Raw genomic sequence first — 19,659 nt, 5'->3', positions numbered from 1 at the left:
ATTTTTATAGCAATATGTTCCTGCAACCTAGATCACAATCAAGCTATAGATTTAAAGTCATGAAATTAAAAGGGACGATGAATTTAAACTCCTGCTGTAAGGGGTCCAACTGTGCAGTTTCATGCTGTCTTGAGTAAGATTGCTTTTCTGATCAAGATTTTCAACAGATTTGTGTCATCAAAATTGCTGCACCTAAGCATGTCTAACATTTATTTCCTTGCTTGCTTTGTTGGATCGCACCACAAGGCACGCATCCTACTGCTTACGTAAGATAGCTTTGAAAAAGAACCACATGTCCTTAATCTGTCCTGGATTTTCAACAAAACAGACAATTCCTTGCTGCCAGCCTCCTTTTCTCTTTCTTTTTTTTGTAAGTATACCTCTTCTTGCTGACTTTCCAACAGCCTTTTTTTTTGTTTGGTTTCGTTTCCACACCCATCCCAATCATGTTCAGGATTCAAGAGTGAATCTGCCAGATTTTATTCCTCCATGTGCTCTTGTCACTGATGTTAGGAAAATGTTGAGCTTGACTGCCTGTGAAGGCAGTCACAAGTCCTTCAGTGGATCTTATGCAAACATAGAGTAAGGAATAACTTGATAACACCACCATCTGCCTCATATACTTGGGACTGATAACAGCCACATCCTGTAAAATGACCAGCTTTCTAAAAAACCTCACAACATTGACTCAACTTTTCCATAGAATGCTTTGGGTTGGAAGGGACCTTTAAAGCACATCTAATGATGACCCCCTGCAGGGAGCAGGGACAAATTTAACTAGAGTAAGTAGCAGAGTCCTGTTCAAACTGACCTTGAAAGTTTCCAGCAATGGAGCATCCAGCACTTCTCTGGGTAACCTGTTTCCAGTGTTTCACCACTCTTACTGTAAAAAATTTCTTCCTCCTATGTAGTATAACTCTCCCCTCTTTTAGTCTACAGTGATTACCCCTTTTTGTTCTCTCAATAGGCATTGATAAAAATACTGTCCCCATCTTATAAGACTCCTTTTCTCCTTCCCCAAATGACCACATTAATTTTTGTCTTAAAAATATTTCATGCACAAAGTCGAAATTAACTATAGAAAATAAGGCCAAAGTGGAGAGTGAATGTTCATCTAAGTCACTCTCTACCAAAACTTGCAGGACTAATATTTATTTTTCCTTAGAGGAATCCTGGATTCAGGGCAACTCCAAAAAATACATACACCTGACCAAACAGGTTGCTTTCTTCTCACCTCAGCTAGGTGGCAAATTTACTACTCCTTGCTGAAGCAGATGTTTTGATGTTACAGTTCCAGCTCTGTTCTCAGATGGAGACATTAACCTGAGCAGTGTTCAGCCACTGTGGCTGGAATGCACTGCTTACTTTTCCAGCCCTTGCATTTAACTACCTCTGGATTATCACACCTGTAGCTATTCAGCAGAAACATAGTAAACTTCTCTTCTTTTCCTGCATATAGTGTCTTCTAGCACTGCTGTGCTGCCATCTCAGCATAATTTGCATCCCTGCTTCCAAAAATAGTGCCATTCGTACAACGCTGCTTTCCACGGTTTGTAAGGGGTGCCGGATGATAACCCCAGCTGCAGCGCTCACATTAGTTAAACCTCACTTCTTCTGATGAATACAAAACAGCAGGTCTCTCCAACACAGCAAAACTGTGAGTTTTGAAAGACAGAGGAGCGTCTTCCCAGAAAGCAAAAATACCAGTGAATGAAAAGCTAAGAATATACTTCGGGTGAAGCGTGGAAGAGAGAATTGCCAAATCCTCAAATAACATTGTTTATTTAACAGTATCCTGTCGGGGGGAACTACGCAACTGCAGTGATTCTGAGTAACTGGATGTACTTCTGCCATCATTTGATGGATTATCACGAAAGTCTATTCCTAAGAGAAAAATATTTGTGTCAGGCAAATACTGGTCTTCTAAATAGCTCATGGTTATCCTGTGCAGCGCACAAAAAGTGTGTCTGAGCAGCCAGGACTATAGTCTTCCAAGTAAAGAAAATCCCCAAATTCTAATCTCAGTGTTAATACCTCTCCAAACCAGTATTTTATGGTGAACATTTTTTACAAACACCAACCACTCTCAATACTAACAAATAACCTGAAGAATACATTGAAGTTTTGTATGAGTGGAAATATCAGAAATTAACCCTAAAAGTTTTGCAGAAAGAGAGCCTTATGAATAGTTCACAGGTAACAATGACTGTTTTTCTCTGCACCTGCAAAGTAAAATGCTGTCAAATACGTACTTCTAACAACTGTTCAAAAAGATTGACACGATTTGAAGAACCGTATCTTGCTATGTATAACCAAACCTCTATATTTAGCTGGTGTCTCTGCAATGCTCAGCATATGTAAAGCAGCAAAGAAGCATTAATTGTCATTACTTTGCTGTCATATTATTATCTCTAATCTCAGACCCTGTGCAGTAACACTGCTCAGTGACCTCCTAAAGCATCAAGGCAGAGATCACGTGCTTCCTCACCGGCTGTTTTGTTATATTTCCTTTCCTTTAAGATATTTTAAGGCTGAGGCAATAGCATATGGAAAAGATGGTATTTACTCCCTCTTCCAATGCAGACAAGACCCCAGAGTTTGCTACATTTTGATTCACACATATGGAGGCTGACTGATTCCAAAAGCAGCTCCAGTACCACTAAACAGAGACATATCTGCTTCCCCACTTAATATCTGTTGACTCAGTTTTATGCTTCAGTTTACAGCCTGTTTTGGTAGCCCACCCTACATGCAATGAACAGAATTAGATTAGATTGGATTTTACAAAGGATAGCATTTAAAAAAATATCAAATGTCCTCTACTGCTCCTCTTTAAAAACTTTTTCATTTTATTTTTAAGGAGTTGTCCTTGTGGTCAGAAAGGAATGAAATACAAATGCAAAAAGAACGATTTAGAAAGATAGTCTTAGGAGCAGCTGTTATTCAAATGTCTGTCAGAGGATCAGGTACAACTGCTCTGCTCCATTAATTTTCAATCATAACTATCAACTGGCCTCAAAAGTCTCCAAGATTTTTTGATGCTTTGAAATGAAAAGGGCAAAACCATTCTCCTCTACCATTTTGGAATACATTAGGGCATTAGCACCTGTAACAACTGTAAAGACCCTTCCAAAGCAGATTTTAAGAGCTATGAGTTAACAGATCTCCTTAAAGTACAGCAGCCAATTGTGAGACCAGTAGCACCTGCTCATTTTTACCACAATGATACCATACCCTTAAGGCAAATATGTCTTTCAGAAGATGAGAAAAGTAGAAAGGGCAGCATCACAAATGAGTGCCCAGGAACGTTAAGATGGAAGTTTATCCTTGAGTGAAATACAATACATAGCGTTACGGTGGGTTTATACCTTGGAAGCACCTAGGAATTGATTCATAATTATTTCATCCATAGATATACAAAATTTGTAAGAGATTTAGATCTCTTCTCTCAGCCCCCCACAAAATACTTTTCAACTGGAAATACCTATAATAGCTACCAAGAAATAAGAGCATATAGTACCTAGACTCCAAGCTGTGATATATGTAGCTTGCTGTTGTACATCAGAGGTGCATGCTCTCACAGTATTCACAGAGACTTCTACTTAAAGGGCAATCTCTTTTGCTAAAAAGCCCAACTGGGTATATTTGGAAACACTTTCATTTTCCAAACTTACATTTCTCCTAAAATCCTGCATCCTAACCACAGTCAGAATCTTTTTCTAAAAAGCAGTCTCCAGACTGCCAAACTTTACTACCAAACTTTACTACCAATAATTATTCATCATTGCTGCCTCCAGCATCTGCCATTGTTTTCTCAGGTACATGAACAAAAGTTTCCAGGAGCTCACTACAGTAACCATACAATCATCTCTTCCTTTGTCCATGATGGGCATTTGCAGTAAAATACTTAAATAGAGTATATAATTTATCTGTGATGGGCCCACGTTACCTTGACGCTACCAAGTGTCTTGCACTCTTTAATCATTTCCTAAAAACAATATGTTGAGTCCAACAGCAAAATGTATACCTGCAATCAAATATAAAAGACATCCTGAAAGAATTATTGATGTGCCCTCTATAAAGACAAGAGGGCTTAAGGGGAAGACACATTGGAAATACTCAAATTTGGGCTGATAAATCTAATATCCCTCTAATGTGAAAACATTTTGATTGAAGATAGGTGCTTGTTCATGCCATCCTTTTTGAAAATCTCCTTAGGATACAAAAGACTCTTTCCCTAAAGTATTTCATGGCTGCAGGTGAAAACATACTCAGTGCTTTATCTGTTAAATTCCCTACTCACCCATATTTCTTTCTGGATGCACTGCTGCTTGGAAACTTCTCACATCCCTACTACCACCCAGAGTAGTTACGTTTTCAAAAGCAAAGTTTAATTTCTATCAAGTTTCTAAAGGAGTAACATTAGCACTGCCTTTTAAACACTATGCTCCTCCATTCAGGAAGGTTATTTTTCTGCCAATCTAAAAGACAAGCACTGAAGGGCTTTCAGATTAATACTCAGTCTTCAGGTTAGTTGTTTTTCTCAGAGTGCTCTGCTCCCTGAGGGCATCCCACGCGGTAAGGATGCCTCTCTGACAGCCCAAGATGGTGCTTTGTATTTCCTCCCAGAGGAGACCCAGTATCACCCCAGATGGACTCTGAAGTGTTATCCAATGGTGTGAAAACACACTAGAGGTCTCATTTGATAATTTATAAAAGTGAGCATATTTTAATTTCTATTCTCATGCAGAACCTGTATGTCCTGCTGTGCAAACAGCAGAGCACACTATCCATGAGATTAACATTCTGGGTCAAGCTTTTGAAGCAGTTATATCTCTCCTGAAGTGTATACGTACACCAGTCCTGTTCAGTTCAGGAGCTAGTGCATATAAATTGCTATGAATGGAGAATTGCTCATACACACAATAAGACAAAGTTCCCTACTCCCTGCCTCCCCCACCTGCCCCATCCCCATGGTGCAGTCTTTGTAGACTAGACACATAGAATCATAAGGTTTGAAAATACCTCTAAGACCATGAAGTCCAACCATCAACTCAAGACCACCATACCAACTACACTATGTCTCGAAGTGCCATGTCTACATTGTTTTTGAACACCTCCAGGGATGGTGACTCCACCACCTTCCTGGGAAGCTTATTCCAAAGCCTGACCACTCTTTCAGTAAAGAAATGTTCCTAATATCTAGTCTAAACCTCACGTGGCACAACTTGAGGTCATTTCCTCTAGCCTTATCACTAGTTTCTTGGGAGAAGAGACCAGTACCACCTCCCTACAAGCCTTTTTTCAGGTGGTTGTAGAGAGTGAGAAGGTGTCCTCTCAGTCTCCTCCAAACTAAACAATCTTTGTTCCCTCAACCACTCCTCATAAGAACTGCTCTATAGGTGCTTCACCAGTTTTGCTGCCTTTCTCTAGACACTCTCCCACACCTCAATGTCCTTCTTGTAGTGAGGGGCCCAAAACTGAACACAAAATTCAAGGTGTGACCTCACCAGTGCTGAGTAGAGGGCACAATCACTTTCCTGTTTCTGCTGGCCACACTATTCCCGATACAGGCCAGGATGCATTTGGGTTAAAAAACTTCAAAGGAAACTAAGGCAGTGTGACATTAGGTTCCCACTCTTAACAGTCTCTCCCAGCTGAATACTGAGGGAAATGAGGAGACCTACCTCGCCAGGATGAAGCCAAGTCTCTGGACGTTACTCTCCTAACTCCTACTTGCAGAAGCGGTGACAACATGAGAAGATCCTAGGCCAAGTGGAGACTCTGAAGGTCTATCCAAGTCTATTATGTTGGACCACCACAGACTTAAACAGTGAAATAAGCATGCAGATTCAGACTGGTAAAAAAAATATTAGAACAGCTTTAGGAGGAAGCTGTCCAAGTACACTGCACTCTGCAGCAGTCTCGCCATATCTGTGACTTTCCTGACAAATATTTAAGGGATGGGAGACAGATCTGGGGAGTGGCATGTATGAGCAGAAGGAAGGACTTGCTTTCAGTGAGATGGGGGAAAGGAATCCAAATTTGTAGGAAGCTAGGCTGCACTGATGACAGTGCTCAGAAAGCAATTCATTTAGGTCAATATTACCATATTCTCTAAGAAGGGAATAAAGGTCAACCACTACTCATCACTGGGCAGTGGGCTGCTCCAACTTTTGGCATCTCCAGAATGACTCACAGAAGGAACATATCACTGCTGCATTCTGTGCCAATGTTGCAGGACTGACTGCATAATGTTCTCACATCATAGTGCCCTGACACTGTGCTCTCACTCCTGTCCCTCCCACTGCTTCCTTTTTCAGAATCTCCAAGACAAGATGCTGTGGCACTCAAGAGGACCCCTGCAGCCCACCTCTGCCCCAAGCTATGTACTTGTCTAGGTCCAAAAAAACTCCTAAAAGAGTAATTTGCCAGAAAGGACCCAGGAGCACTCTATTTCCCAGTGTTGCTAAGCTCCAGCACAAATATCCCTAGAAGACACAACCAAAAATGAGGAAATAATCACCCCTGTAAAAAACCAACAAGTAGACAGCCATTCTCCAAATACATCACTGTGTACTCATCTTCTTTTCCACAAATGTCACATCCAAAACATATACAAAGCTCACCCATCTTCTACCAATGCCAGCCAAAACCATGAAATGCATCTACTAGAAGGTACCAAAGCTTTTACTCAGCATTTTTTTTATGGTGTGAAGAGAGAAATTTGCACAAGTGTTACCATTATTTGTATTTCATTATAAATCTGAGTCAAAATCAGAATTTTATGTCAGTGCTGCTCAAATGTTGAATGATAAACTCACTGGTGCCTTACAGTGTTTATGGTACTCACAGACAAGCAGAGAAGGAATGACTAAGAAAAAAACAATGGGTGCTTTATGGATGGCCAGCCTATGATGGGAGGAATTTAGCTTCTCTGAGTTAAATGTAGAAGATATGAGCTCAACCCACTCAGACTGAGTAGAGCCCAAGACCTCCTCTCTCTGGGCTAAGTGCTTTAATTCTTGGGTTATTATGCAAGAGGATGATAAGTCACATCCACCTTCAAATGAGTAAAAGGATCCCAACTTCACTGAGGTGCCATCATTTATTTCCTCTATATTCTCAATGGAAGAGGTATTTACTTGAATGAGGTGGACTGAATTATCCCTGAGTGTGTGGATGGATGGATGGAAAGAGGGAACAGATCTCATTCCACAGGTCTTCAGTAAGCAACTTCTGATCTCCTTATACTGTACAAGGAATTTAAGCAGCTATGACAAATAGACTGGACCATCTGCTTAAACTCAGGTGCCTAAAAGCTTGAATTAAAAGGACTGGGTTCTCCACAAGACACATGGTCTCTCAAGCAAATGCCAGCACTTCTTCATTTTCAGACAAATACCATGGTATTGCTAATTATAGTGGGCCCGACTTTCATCTGGAGTAAATTAATGTTGTTGCTGCCAAAGACTGGCCCAGAAAATCCATATAAAACTGCAGGATCCTTGTAAGAAAATGAGGCTCTGTGTTAGGTGGAGCCTTGTTGCTAGGAAGGCCTGTTGCTGAATGTTTTAATCCAAAAGATTAAACACATGATTTGACATTATGGTCTCTGACTTAGCATGGTAAACAGCCTTCAAAACCACAATCTAGTAACAGTGTCTTTGTCCTTGCTTGCCATCAACAGCAGACTGTTTTCTCTTTCTTTATTTCAAAGGTATCCACAAAAATAAAGCAGGATAAAACCAGAAACCAAGCACTTTTTCAAAGGCAGAACATAATGTAAGGTTTAAGACAGAGAATAGAAAAGCGTGGGTTTTCTCTGACTGTGGATTTCTTGTAATTTCACTGAAGATAAATATTTAGATAACAACCAATGGGATATTTAATTGTCAGGAGCTATTATATTTAAAGAAAGTGCTAGAGATTTTCCTATGTGTTTTGACAACCCATTCCCATCATTTACACTCTGTATGACATATAAATACAGTCACTGCTATAATTTGTAAACTGTTAATATTAGGACTGTAGAGATGGCAATGCTTTCCATTCTACATTAAAAAGACAGCTTTAATATCAACATCTGGCTGAACTTCCATTACTTTCCATCTTTTATTTGTAGTTCTCCTCCTTCTCCTTGGCCTCCTTATTTTTTTCTTGCTGCTCCCCTGCCTGGTTTGATCCGGGAAGCTGCACACCCTGACTGCTCTTGGCTCCTGTGATACTCATAAACCATGAAGCAAAAAAAACCCCAAAACCACAGAGGGAAAGGACAAAACCAAAAGCAGGAGGATATTTGGTAAATCTAACTACATGGATCTCTCCAGCTGTGCACATAGTCAGGCATCTGAACTGAGACACAGCATCCTGCCCTACCCTTCCATTTTCTCCCCTGTTTGGTTTGTGTGAAACTAAAAGGTCTTCAGGTCAGGATTACAAGTTCTCATAAACGTGACCAGCACTCACAGAAATAGGACTAGATATGGGACAATTGATTTGTGAAATGCTACTGTCCTAAGTCAGGAATTAACCCTTAGACTGACAAAACCACAATGGGAAGAAGAAGAGTAACAGATTCCTGAGTTTCAGGAGCTACTCTCAGTACTATTTCAGATTTACTCTTATTTGAGGCTTTTACATCTCAGCTTATCTAAGTGTAAAACAAACTCTGCAATTAATATCTAGTTCAAAGAGATCCTGTGAAGTACTCTGATGGGAATTTGAAAACTCTGGAGGGAAACCACCACACAGCATCTAGTAACTGAAACTGCATGGACAGACTCTCCAGCTGGTTACCAGTGAAGCCACAGATAAGATACGAAGTTAACAGATACAGCAAAAGAACTTCAATAAGAAATGCATGTCAGTAGATGAAGTATTTAATGACTTTATCAGCATGCATTTGTCAAACTTTGTTGGGTTTTGTGTACAGTCACAGAAACACCTCCAAAAGGATGAAAAGAATGCCGTTTCTCATACCAGAAAAACAATTTGACTCAGAGAATAAGAAAAGAAAACCACTTCTCACAAAGAAAAATGAACTTGTAAGATGATGCAGCTCTGAAACAAATTACATATATTCTACTAATCAATAAAATCCAGTTGCCAAGGCAACGCTGACATCAGAAAGTGAAATACAGAGGTCCGTCTTACATAAACACATAGACATACCAGTATGTTATGTGAACTTTTGCAATCTAGCAATGACTTCAAGGAAAAATATGTTTTTACAAAAGAACACATATTTTCCCAGGCTTGATAGATTCTTGTGTAAGAGCTTTTATGAGATTTTAGACAAGTTGTATTTTGTTTGTTAGCCTTTGTTCTTGTTCTTTTCTTACTGGAAACAAAGAGATGTTAGGAAAAAATTACTCTCAATAAAAATTAATTCCCACTATTTAAGTGACTTGAAACAGTGACAACTGGATGGGAGAAGAAGCCCTACCAAAGCATTTGAATATCGATCCTGAACATAGTTAAGAATAAAAAGGTTGAATTTGTAGATCCTATTTGTATTACATTATGTATGTCTTAAGGGTCAAAATCTGAGTACCAAGACTGTAAATAGAAGAAGGATTTTTCTACCGTACTTGCAATTTTTATTATACATGTCTCTAATCTGAAGGTTCAGTTAGTATCATAGTATCAGTCAGGGTTGGAAGGGACCACAAGGATCATCTAGTTCCAACCCCCCTGCCACGGGCAGGGACACCCCACACTAGATCAGGCTGGCCAGAGCCTCATCCAGCCTGGGCTTAAACACCTCCAGGGATGGCGCCCCAACCACCTCCCTGGACAACCCATTCCAGGGTTTCACCACTCTCACGGTGAAGAACTTCCTCCTCACATCCAGCCTGACACCTTATTAATAACTATTTTAATCCCACTGAGCTGGGTGCAATGAATCACAGAGCAGGGTACTAGTGATACCAGCCAGCCTCTTGCAATATCTAATTTTGCATTTAATTTGGGAAGTTCTTCAAATTACTTCATTTAAATATTTCAATTATTTCACTAGCAGAGCCTCTCAGTACAAATGGAGGTTGCTGGTACAGACACCTTCTTTCCCTGTAGCTAAATGATGCCCGAATTTCCCAGCAGCATTCACAACTCCTTGCCCCTTTTTGCAAAAAGCATGAACAATACCTGCTGGTCATAGGATACCACCTCATGGCTCCCTAAATTACCGCTCACGTTTCACCCATTTGTGTGCTCAACCACCTGGAGCTGGCAGATATTTTCCTAACTTGGATGCCATAGCAACCAGGGCTGAGGAATTAAGGCAGAACTACGGCTGTCTCTTGAATGCGCCCTGGAAGCTCAGCTGGGCAATATAAAAGCAGTATCAGTAAATAACATGAAGCATGACAGTGTTCAACTGCTGCCTTAGAGGTCTGCCATCATGGCCATTATCAGTACCAGGTTTTCAAGATTCTTTTTTCTGAGGGATGGATTTAAAACAAATAGTTTAAAATGAACTGCTTTAGCTCATTCAACACCTCAGCTCACTGAAGAAGTCCAGTGGAGATACCCACTGAGATCTGGGTCAGCCTCTTAATTTTCAGTTTAGTTTAAAAGTGAAGTTAACTCATTATGCAGCTGTCTCAAATGTTCTTGTAATGACAAACTTGTGGTGTTTTCACAAAGAACTGAGAATACGTGATGGTATTTCCAAGTACATATAAGCAATTACAGGCCAAACAAAACACTGTCTTCATTCCTCATTATGTTAAGTGATGAAAAGACTGACTGCTATGTGTGATTACCTCTTCTATTAATTTGGATGTATAAATTAGACATGTTCCTACAGGCCTGTGGAGATACAGTGCACTGTGTAAGTACTAAACACTAACATACATCTGTACTTTGAATTCAGTGGCTCAGAAGCACAAGAGAAGTACACATCATTGTGCCTGTATCCACCGCATTTACTGCTGGTCATCAATGTCCATATTCCTGCAAACCAGTCAAGTCATTAGCTGCTGGGGGGTGGGGGATGTGACAAATTAACATCTGATGAACAATTTATTAAATCCTTCTCTGAAAAGCAAGGGCCCAAGTCCTGCTCTAGGTGTATCAGCTGGGACACAGACAAAGGAGACATGCAGAGGAAAGAGATGAAGAGATGCTATGGATCTGGATGCTATGCTCTGCTGCAGCAAAAAGGCAGATGCAGAGACGCATTTTGGATTTGAGGTTTAGGGTGTAGGTGACATGTGGCAGAGAGTAGGTGCAAGATCCAATTACTCCCTCAAAACTAAGCCAGGTGGGACCGTATTGTGACTTTTTAACTCCACATCAGTGTTTGTGGCTGGCAAAGGACTGACATTTGCAGTTTTCATCCCTGTTCAAAGCCTTCATAACGAGTACTAAAGCAAACAGTATTATTTCTTCTACAGGCAGCACTAAAGTGAAAGGCCATTTAATACAGAATACTGAAGTCCATCCTTAGGTCCCTCCTGCACCGCTCCATGAAGATGCTTCAGCCACCAACCCCTTCTGCAGAACCACTGCCTCCAATTTACATTCTGGTCAAACTCCTGTCTTTGCTGGCAGATTTCAAGAACTGAGACAGCCCTAACAAGTGATTTCACAAGACTTTCCATTTCATTTGTAATTCAGTAACTCAATTCCACCTTTAAAAGACAGCTATCATATTTACCTGCAGGTGGAAAACCATCTCCACAAAAGTCCCCTCAATCAATCCTTTCAGTTTGTCTATAATGTCCACAGATTTAATAGGAACTTTTACGTGAAACAGGATGGTTTTTACTGAGCCTGTTTGCCTTCAAAAGCATCAATAAATGAACAAACCAGAAGTAATTAAGGAACAAAACAATGCTAAGGGCTTTATTTAAATAAGCAAACACCAGAACATTCAGGACTCAACCTCAGCCCATCCTGTCTGTTCCTCTCTGCAAAAATGTTCTTCAAATAGCAAGTGAGCTTAGCTCATATGGATGTATTCAGTGGATGGAAACTGAATTTAATGTAGCTCCCCTGGCTTTTATCTGCTTAAATCAGAATCTTATTATTATTTTAACTTTACAATCTAATTAATTATAGCTATGTCCTAACAACAAAAAAAATGGCCTGGGCAGCCCTAATATTATACCCCTGTATTTTTTATGAGGTGACCTTTCTGTTGAGTTCAAGAAACCATGCTTAATTACTAGATTTGGGTGGGAGTTTTGCTTGTGAGGATTGAGTCCATTATAAGCAAAGCCTGCTTGATTTATGCATAATGTTTCACTGAAGGTACAAAGCAAGTAGTCATCAACTTAATGCCACTTAATGCAGAAGGCTTCAAAGGGTCATATAAAGTCATTCTTTTTATGGGACAGCAAAAATTCATGATTCTAGGTTAGGGTTATAAATGAATAAGTAAATCACTTATGCATTGCATTCAGTTGGCCCCTACTGCAAACTCATTTGGAACATAACAGTTTTGCTGTTGCATTACGTCCGGTGCAGACATTCAGTGGGAGGTTTTGTAATGTTCCACAGCCTACAGAGCTCTCTCTTCTCTTTCTTCTTCTTCTTTTTTTTTTTTTAATCTAATTTTCTTTTTTTGACAATATCTGATAAGAAAACAAGATGCAGCTGTAGCTGTACCACCCAGATTATGCTTGTTGTGTATTATCTCACACAGTACAAAAGGGCAACATTTATTAAAGAATGGGATGATATGAAATGTGTGTAAAATATGTTCTGAGACATGTCCGTAAGAAGTGATGCACTCAGTAAGGCACCTTTGTGGTGGCCACATGAAGGACATTTCCTGGTAATAAAGAGATGTAAGAGCTGACTAATGAAAATCTAGGGACTGTGTGGGCAGTAGCTGAAATGTCTGGAGCCTGAGCACACCATTCTACAAATACTACAGAAGTGGAAGGGTTGGGGGTTTGGGCAATCCCCAAACGTGCTCCAAATTACCAGGAAAATGCAGTTCCATTGGATTACAAATCAAGTTTGCATCAGTTTAGACCATTTTTTCCCCTCCTGCCCAAATGCAAGATTAAAAGGAGACACTGGACTTGCACTGAATCTGCTTACTGGCACTACAACATTAAGAGTCCTCTCAATGAGGGAGACAGTCCCCCTCAAGGAGTTCTTGATAAAGGCAGGAAGTGACCACTGCACTAGATTTGCCCTGCATTATAAAGCAGCTCACCAGCATGCCCAAGGAAAAGAAATGGTATCTTCATCTGCAAGCCATGGTAGTAGCCCCTGGCCTCCTCAATTAGATCTATCAAAAAGCAGGAAAGGCTCAAACTCAATTAATCAAGAGCAAAACCAGATACACCTTAGAAGGTCCCAACAAGAAACTGTTCTGGGGAAGATAACCAAGATATGTAGTGGCTGAACAGGAAGTCAACGAAATTAAGAAAACAGAAAAGGTTATATTAATCAACATTCCTGTAAACTTACAAATCAGAGGTCAGCACATGAGCAACGAAGAGATGTTTGATAGCCATAAGCACATCCTCAACAAACAAACAAACAAACGCAGAAAACGAGTGTGCCTCAGGAGAGCACGAGGAACACTGAAGTCAAAGCACCTGAGTGGGCTGAATGACACTGCAGGGCAACAGTACAGAATGCCGTTCAGAAGGGAGGTGATGCTGGGCTTATTCTTGGAATACTAGGTAAGCACAGTGCTTAATAGCTCTGAACAATCTGATAAAAATACTTGATAAATATGTGATGCTTCCTTGGTGGTGGGGTCAAGTAGGAGATCATTCTTTCCTTCCCTCTCTGTCTGTGAAGAATGTCTTGACAGTACTAAGTGGTTACATCTGGGAAACTGGACATGATAGGAGACACAAGATACTTTTCCCTTTCTCCAGGTATGTTACATGACCCTGTATCATATTTAGCACTGTAACCATTAGTAGAAGATCTTGTAAAGAGATGGCAGACTACAAAATGAAGTAGTACTGTCAACTGAAAATTCCATTTTCTCCCCCTTTCTGTTAAATCTCAACACGGTAGCAGTGCACTGACTATGAAATGTATCTCCCTACTCTTGCTTTGTCATATGAAAATGTTGACACTGATCCTCTGCAACATAAAAGCAAATATGTAGATATGCCTAGCATATAACAAGTGACTGTCATGTCTTGATCTGAGACTAATTGATTTGAAGTCAAACACCTTGACAGACAAGCAGGTAGAGCACACACAAAACCAACAGTAAGGTAAAGGAAGGACACTGATGTACTGCACATCCTTGTTGTCTCTACTGTGCTTGACAAGCTTTTTATTCCTTACAAATAAACAACAGGAATTGTGGCTACTTTATCAACAACATCAGCAGAAAACTGAATCATCATTCCAGTGTACAAATCTCATATGCTAAAGGAGGATGAGCTATTTCAGCCAAGCCCTGCACACTGAAAACAGACATTTCCCCCAGACCTTTCACAAATTCTTTCCCCCCTCCTCAATAAGAGTGTCCACCATAAGCCAAGCTACCGTAAGGCTACAGAGACCTGTACCCATTTCTGTCCATTCCATTCCTCTTCACATCTCTGCAAATCATAATTTCCAAAATGTACCTGGTGCTAGTAGAACAGAAGCCACAACTTTCAGCTCACCGAGATCCAGAAAGCAGTAGTACACCTCTGGCTGTGTGTAGTAGCAAAAACAGCTACAGGACATACTAGGCTGCCCAGCTCAGCACGATCTGTGCCCCTCAGATGGTGCCAACAACCCTAACCAGGAGAGGATGTCAGACTAATGTGAAGAATCCACTTTTTTTTTCCCTTTTTTCCCCTTTCTTTCTCCCAGTTGTCCCTGCCATCAGTCACTGTGCCCCCTCCCCCTAAGTAAATGAAATCAATCAGCAGGGATTTCTGTAAAATACATAAAACAGTCATCTTCCAGACTCTACCAGAAGATAAATGGTTCCAGACCTTGGACTGCAGCCATTTTCCCACACATGCTACAGTGTTTTGTCATCCATATTGGGCCATAATAGTGAGTGGGTTTGGGGTTTGGTTTTTTTTTTCCCTCAGTCAGCAGCCAATGCTCCTGCTTCTAACTCGTACATTAAAACCACTGCAACAAGAGTAATTTTTCTGTGCAATTTGTAATTTGTACAGTTTTGTTTCAAATAACACATGGGATCTTGTACAGAACTTTGACACTTTTCTGATGCAACTAATATTGCCTTATTGCTCCCAGCTGGAGCTCCACAAACCTTTATGGGATTACAGTATATCACCCCAAATACAAGCCACTGAATTGAAATGAGCATGAAACTATGAGCAGTGCAAACCTTACCTGAGAACCTGCTAACAAGAAATAATAGGATTGCTTACAATACCTCCTGCTGGCTTCTGCTAGTTTCAAAGCAGCATACAAATACACGACAAAAGATGCATCACAATGTGAGTTTACAATTCATTTTAACGTATTTTAAAGCAAGTTCTTAATAATTTGTTAATATCAAATGCACTTTGGAAAGAACCATGAGGCTTTTTCATTATTAAGAAATGTGCAACCAAATTCTATCCTTAATTAAATCAGGAGTAATTTTATTAACTGCAGTAGACTTAAACCTGACTTACATCAGTGTAAGTGAGGGTAGGATTTAGCCCCGGGGTGTTTATACACTGTAGTTCCAGTTAGTTTAGATCTATTTGGGTGGGAACTCCTTTCCCCTTTCCAGAAAAAATATTCTTGCCTACCCTTTTTCACCTCACAACTGGGGCCAAAGCAGTATTTTCTTCTAAGGTATTTTCCAGAAAGGTTACAAGCAAATCTTATCCTGGACAGAAGATGACCTTATTAAACAAAACCACCCCCTGAAGTGATGGACACCAGCAGTTTTAAAGTTTGTTTACAAGTTTTTAAACAAGCCACCTCAAACAGATAAGCTTACTTACATCTTAAAGATAAATTTAAAAAACCTTTAAGCAAAAGCTGTTTTAGAAAGAAGCTACTTTTGTCTGTTTTCAAAGCTGAAAAGCCTCTTCAAGCAGTATTTAAACAACCCTGCTACAGTATAGACACTTACTGTCCACAGATATCCTTGGGCTTCACTGTACCTTTCAACCAAAATCACTTTCTCCTGTACTTCATTTTCTGCTCTCTTGAAATCAGATTCCCAGTTCCTGACAGATGGCTCCTCTGTCACCGAGTGCTGCTTCCGCCTCCTTATCGCTGCCAGCTAATACTTCCACGATGCTTAGCTGTTGTCTGCGGAGCTGTGCTCTACATCATTTCTACTCTGATCAATGCTCCGCTTGGTTTTAGGTTGGTTTCTAGTCCCGCCTCCTGCTCTTGAAGAAACGAAAACTCACAGCTGGATTTTCTATAAATCATCCCTTTTAACAGTGGCTGAGCAAGTATGGCAAATACTACAGCTAAGACCTGCTGCTCTATTTGAAACTTCAAAAACAATTCCTCATCTTAATGATGCACACATGAAAGTTAACCATGTACTAAAATCACTAATACTGAAATATAGTGGCCAGATAATTGTGACCTTCGGGGCTTAGAAGCTGATTAATGTAACACAAAACTCCTCTCTGTTCCAGAGGGGGAATATAGTAAAACATACTGCCTCAGTGAACTGCTTTATATAGTGTCTCGCTTTGAACAGCAGCCTGTCATTCTTGCAAAGATAAATTTACATTTGCAATACAGAGCTTTTTGACAGACTCACCCCGTGTACATACTGTTTAGGCTAGCAGCCCTAAGCTTGAAAGAGCCTTTACCATTGTAGCAGCTCTTTTGAAGTGCGAGCAGGAAACACTTTTATTTTCTGCACAGCACTAAGTGCGCTACTACACAGCGCTGAACTCATTATCATGTTTAACAAAGCATGGAGTACAAAAGCAAGGTGGTACCATCAAACCCGCACTACGAACTTTGTTCCCCTGAACAGAGCAAAACAGAGTCGAGTTTCTGCAAACTGTACATTTTTTATTCCACCACCCTTCAGATCTTCTTCAGAATCTGATGAAAATGACTGGGCAGATCTGGATACAGCCTGCACGGGCTGCAAAATCCTGGCGTTCTGGGGTTTTCTGTGGTAAGAGTCACATCTCAACTGAAAGTGCCAGCAGCGCTAAAGCTGACCCCTTCCCCACTAACAGTTGATCATGTCCTGGTGGCACATATGGTCCCCTGATAGCTGCCCATGCTGAAGAGCAGCTGAGGCTCAGTGAAAGACCCTTTGAGTTTCAGCTTTGCCGGTGGCCAGGGACGGGTGCGAGAGCAGCATATACCTGAAGTGGCATTTCCCCAGGTGTGCCGCTTGACTCCCAGCAAGGAGGGAACTTCCCTCGCCAGGTATTAGAGCAGGACTACTGCATCACCAATCCTGTATGAGTGGATTTTGTCTAGATTTTATCTACTTACAGGGACTCTCCACCTCCTTCATTACACGCCCTGCAGTTCACCCGAGTTCACAGAATCACAGAATATATCTGGTTGGAAGAGACCTCAAAGATCATTCAGTCCAACCCTTGATGCAGTACTGAAGGGCCAACACTAAACCATGTCCCTGAGCACCAGGTCTACATGCCTCTTGAATATCTCCAGGGATGATGACTACCACTGCTCTGGGCAGACCACAACAATGTTCAGTTCTTCCATGCAATAGATGACCTCACAAGCTTCTCTCGGATCCCGTGTAAATCTCTTTTTTCCTAAGCTGAAGAATTTAATGTTTCATGCTAGGGTTGGCCAGCCCTGCTGCCTGTCCCTGTATGTGCTACTGCTCTCATAAGTGATGCAGTTAGTCCTTTAGGTCACATAGTAAAAGCTGATGTTACAGCACCCAGCCTCAAGGCTTCCTCCTAGACTATGACTGCTATTTGTGTAAATGGAATAATTGGTTACAGTTCTGCAGACTTGAACTGAAAATGATCATCTTCCTCTCCACAGCACAGCACACAAGAATTTGAGAACAGCTACACAAGACTAATTTCCAAACAGTCACTAGCCAGGCAGACTAAGAGAAAGAGGTATGGATTAAGTAGCCAGGAATGTTGAGAGTAGCAATGCTCTCACACAGCTACTACTCTTAACCAGCAGCTGCAAGACACAGGTCCTGGGCCCTCGTCCAAGCAACTGTGACTCAGATTTGGAGTGCTGCAACGACAGTGCTCTCCTGTGGATGCACTGGTTGATCAGTGCCAGTACCTTGATGATGGAGAGTGAAATGAGCAGGGGAGAAGCACCATCCCTGTGCCTGATCCAAATATGTAATGGCAAATATAATAAATCTGCTTTCCAGGTGCTGCTTCAATACTTATCAGCTGTCAAAACCCATGACTCATTAAAATTACTTGCTTGACCTTTAAAATGTACTCAAAAATCCATAAAATGAGACCAATCAGTAGTACAGACCCATTTGAGTAACAACAGACTTTTGAATCCCTAGCAAAGAGAAGGTTAAAGGCTCAATACTACAGTGTGACGTGCACTATATGAAACCAGGATAAGGATCTTCCAAGGATTTTTACAAAGCATTCTGTCTACTGCCTGGAGTAATATTTAAGGCATATAGGGCAAGATTTGCTCTTTCTCCGCCCTGACACTGTTAAGCATCACCTGAATAACAAGAAAAAAGACCACTGCATATGAAAAGTAATATATTTAACTACATTGTCCTCCATGTGCTTGAGTTCCGGACAGAGTACCAAGTTCCCTGGGCATGAATGGGAAGGTCTGCTCCCACCAGTAGCAAGTATTCAGTTCATAAACTCAATCTAGAGTAAACACACAATAAAGCAGCAAAGTACCATAGACGCTGGGTTCATAGGGCTGCTTCTCTCTGCCAGTCTTCTCCTACGCAATGATCTTGAAGGGCTCTTCCAACCTGGTTTATTCTATGTATATTCTATGTATATTCTATGTATATTCTATGCATTGGACCATACTATTTGCTAAGTGTGAACACAGCTCTACAGTGTGTCTGAATGCAAGATGGTCATGGAATGAGCTCATGTCCTGGCAGCCACATCATCTGCACTACTGGTTCTCTCTCTAGCTCTGTTTTTGAATCACTCCTACCAACTTTCTCCTAAGCACTGTGAAAATGAATCTGTCTGGGGATCCCTGACCCTTCCTTGTTTGGTAATATAGATGTTGTCCCAGGGGTGGACAGTATGACAGTTCCTCCTACTGCTGTTGTGCAGATACAGCAACCCTTACTTCACTCTCACCTGGAGACAGTTGTGAGACCTGCTGAGACTGGATGCCATAAAAGAAATTAGTCTTTTTCTCAAACCGTAGCTCCAAAGATCAGATTCCTAATTCCATTATAATTTAGAAAAAGATTAGAAAATATCGTATGAAGTGAAAGACTTGGAGAGCTACACAGGGCTCACCAATATGACAGTAACCACAAAAGTGACTGGGAATGGTCAGATAGCAAGAGTGAAAATTAATGGCTTAACTCCCTCTTTGAAATGCTTATATACCAATGCATGGAGTATGGGGAATAAGCAGGAAGAATTAGAAACTATTGTACACCAGGGGAACCGTGATACAATTGCCATCATGGAAACGTGGTGGGATGACTCACATGGCTGGAGTGCTGCAATGGATGGCTACAGGCTCTTTAGAAGGGACAGGCAAGGAAAGAGAGGTGGAGGGGTAGCATTATATGTTAAGGAGTGGTTTGACTGCCTCGAG

General features: G+C 40.9%; 1 protein-coding gene across 4 annotated transcripts in view; it reads right to left on the bottom strand.

Annotated features, from left to right (window-relative positions):
- Window positions 1-19,659, bottom strand: part of STARD13 (StAR related lipid transfer domain containing 13) — a 259,294-nt gene that overhangs the window by 57,748 nt on the left and 181,887 nt on the right. The window contains exon 1 of one of the 4 annotated variants that reach the window (XM_054164922.1): window positions 16,028-16,218. The exons of the other annotated variants lie outside the window; for them this stretch is intronic. The gene's annotated coding sequence lies outside the window, so the exon portion shown is untranslated. Of the gene's footprint in view, window positions 1-16,027; window positions 16,219-19,659 lie in introns of those variants that run through there. 4 annotated transcript variants of the gene reach the window in all.

Source organism: Dryobates pubescens, chromosome 10 (assembly GCF_014839835.1).
Source record: "Dryobates pubescens isolate bDryPub1 chromosome 10, bDryPub1.pri, whole genome shotgun sequence".
In the NCBI taxonomy this organism is placed as follows: domain Eukaryota; kingdom Metazoa; phylum Chordata; class Aves; order Piciformes; family Picidae; genus Dryobates; species Dryobates pubescens.
The sequence above is the reverse complement of the archived record's forward strand: the minus strand, read 5'-3'. Positions and strand labels throughout refer to the sequence as shown.